Source organism: Alosa pseudoharengus, unplaced genomic scaffold, assembly GCF_046254945.1.
Source record: "Alosa pseudoharengus isolate Yale_2024_CS ecotype anadromous, Long Island Sound unplaced genomic scaffold, YU_APseudo_1.1 YU_APseudo_1.1_scf_15, whole genome shotgun sequence".
Classification (NCBI taxonomy): Eukaryota; Metazoa; Chordata; class Actinopteri; order Clupeiformes; family Clupeidae; genus Alosa; species Alosa pseudoharengus.
This window is the reverse complement of record NW_027468620.1, coordinates 40157169-40160327: the sequence shown is the minus strand read 5'-3', so window position 1 is coordinate 40160327 and position 3159 is coordinate 40157169. Positions and strand designations below refer to the sequence as shown.

Genomic DNA, 3159 nt, shown 5'->3' with positions numbered 1-3159 from the left:
ACCCTTAACCGCCTCAGGGGGAGGTTCTACTGGCCTGGCTGCCGACGAGATGTAGACATACATGTGCACTGCTGTGACCTCTGCACCGCCCAAAAAGGACCAACACGGCACTCTCATGCCCCTCTGCAGCAGTACTTAGTGGGAGCTCCGATGGAGCGAGTGGGAGTGGATATCCTTGGGCCCTTCCCGGTCACTGATTCTGGCAACCGGTATGTCCTTGTGGCCATGGACTACTTCACGAAGTGGCCCGAGGCATATGCGGTGCCAGATCAGAGCGCCCCCACGTCAGCAGAGAGGTTGGTGGAGGAGATGTTTGCCCGTTTCGGGGTCCCTGCCGAGCTCCACAGTGACCAAGGGCGGAATTTTGAGTCCCAGGTCTTCGGTGAGGTCTGTCGACGGCTTGGGGTGAACAAGACGAGGACGACGCCGCTTCATCCTCAGAGCGATGGGCTGGTGGAGCGTTTCAACCGCACCCTGGCCACTCAACTCGCCATCCTCACCAGTCAACACCAGCGTGACTGGGACCGCCACCTGCCCTTGGTCCTGTGGTCCTACCGCACTGCAGTCCAGGAGTCCAGCCAGTGCACGCCTGCTGCCCTTATGTTTGGGCGAGAGCTCCGGACACCAGTTGACTTGGTGTTTGGTGCCCCGCCTGAACCCGAGATTGCTGGGGGAAAAGAAATGGACTACTTTCGTAGACTGAGGGATCGTCTTCAGGTGGTCCATGACTACTCCCGCCAGGCCCAGGCCAACGCTGGGGTACGACAGAAGCGGGCTTACGACACGCGATGTCAGGGGCAACCCTTTGTACGAGGGGACAAGGTATGGATCTATTGTCCTGTCCGTAAGAAGGGGGTTTCTCCCAAGCTCCGCAGCCGCTGGCAAGGGCCCGGGGAGGTGTTGGATCGACTGTCTGAAGTGGTGTACCGGGTGCGGATGCCCGGCCAGGGGCGCAAGGTGGTGCTGCACCGGGACAGACTCTCACCTTACCGGCCCCTTGCCCCATCTGTAGTTGGAGAGGGGGACAGCAGTATCTCTCCGCAGGCTGATCAGAATGGCTCTCCTCCTATTGCACCTCCTGTGAGCCCCAGACGGCCTGCTCGACAGCGGAGACAGCCTGGACATTTGAGGGACTTTGTATTGAGTGATGGGGTCGCCGAGGACGGCTGACCCCTCAGGTGGGAGCTATGTAGCGACCAGAGGGGGGAGACATTATTCTAGTTGAGCTAGTTAGCACAAAGGCTCATGGGACTGTTTATGGTTAAGATAAAAGTCATGTTTTAGTGTTGTTATGTGCATGTTCACTTGCCTTCTGTGGTTTCCAGTGTGTGTGTGACTATTAATAGTGTCAAGTTCATGTTAACTTTTACTAATACTTTAACCACCGCGACTGAGTATCTTAGTGTGTTTGGCTATGTCTGCCCAGTATTGTAATATTGAGTGTTCATATCTGATTCTAAATAAATACAGTACACCTTGTGGTCGTGCGGTGTAAGGGACGCAAGGGTTGTAAATTAACATAATCTGACTCACTTGCATCTTTCCGCGAGCGCTCGCCACAATATTAATCTTGTGTCATTAGCCTACATGTAAAGCACATTAGATGACCACTGTGCATGATAATGCACCACCTTCTTTGTATATCACATTGCACTTTTTTGCACTTCTGATTAGACACAAACTGCATTTCGTTGTCTCTTTGTACTCTGCACATTGACAAAGTTTAATCTAATCTAATCAAATGTGCTATAAATAAATTTACAAACTAGAGCCTCAGAATGTAGGCTTCTAAACATGTCATTAGGTTAATTTATGCCTATCAAATATTAGCCTAAATAATTAAATGTAGATAGGCCTACTTTTTAATAACTATAGTTGCCAATGAAAATATTTTAGCTTCCTTAGTTCTAACGTGTCAGCTGCTTTTGGCGCCAAAAACTTGACGCTGTCATCAGACAACCAAGGGAGACGTTGAATGAAAGATTCTTTGAAGAAGACACTGGTTAGATCCATCCTCCAAGGTTGGACTTATTTTTCAAAGCTGAGTTGACAGAGGAGGTGAAGAGAGATTACATTGGATAACCAGTCACACGAGATTGAAGGGTAAGTGTAGTTTGTCTTTTTATGTTTGTAACGTTAGCTAATAATAATAGAAAATATGAACCACCATCTTCATGGCTAACATTAGCTATCTGCTAACGTTAGCTAGCTAGCTAGTTAACCAGAGCTTTGCTGAGGAGCTAGGGTGAACGTAGACCTAGTTTAGAAATAATTCGGCACCTTTTTGTCCCTTCATGCTACAAATAACTTACTATTAATATAGTAAGATCTAGCTAGAGCTATGTGTAATGTCAATGTTTAACCGTGATGTTAGTGGCTAATGGCTATCTTCCACATAACATTAGCAGTTAAGCATAATGGAGGTTTGGAAGAAAACGGCCATAGTCTCTCATTTGGCAACGTGACAAGTGAGTGTGATAATTACCTAACTTGTAGCTATTTTCTTGATTAATGCAATTTACTTCCTGCATTTCAGAGCCTTTACTTTTAAGATGAAGAAGTAAAGAAAGCCTTCTGCCTTACAGAGGAGTTGCTGGGGGTTCGTGGGCATCAAGATCCCTGTGGAACTAGATTCTGAAGGTGGGTTTAGCACATTTCTGTTTGCAACATATAACATTACCGGTATATATAATATATTGCAACTTGACATGTGTGATGTGTTACATTGCCCCTAATCTTTTGAATTAATTTCTGTAATCTCTTTATACATATTGCCAAAAGTATTGGGTCACCTGCCTTGACTCGCATATGAATTTAAGTGACATCCCATTCTTAATCCATAGGGTTTACTGTAATATGACGTCGGTCCACTATTTGCAGCTATAGCAGCTTCAACTCTTCCATTCTTCCAGAAGCGCATTTGTGAGGTCACACTGATGTTGGACGAGAAGGCCTGGCTCTCAGTCTCCACTCTAATTCATCCCAAAGGTGCTCTATAGGGTTGAGGCATATGCAAATCAAGGCAGGTGACCCAATACTTTTGGCAATATAGTGTATGTATAGGGTTGTTTTGTTACTGTAGGAGATTTCATGTGCTACCTAGATGGGTGCATGTACACTCTCTGTCGGAGGTTTACATTGTATACATCTTGTAAATGT

General features: G+C 46.7%; 1 long non-coding RNA gene across 1 annotated transcript; it reads left to right on the top strand.

Moving 5' to 3' along the window:
- The first annotated feature begins 1885 nt into the window (after positions 1–1885).
- On the top strand, positions 1886–2958 carry LOC143123914 (uncharacterized). Its single transcript, XR_012986953.1, has 3 exons — positions 1886–2103; positions 2537–2640; positions 2844–2958. It is a non-coding gene; the product is annotated as an uncharacterized LOC143123914 (long non-coding RNA).
- The last annotated feature ends 201 nt before the right edge of the window (positions 2959–3159 follow it).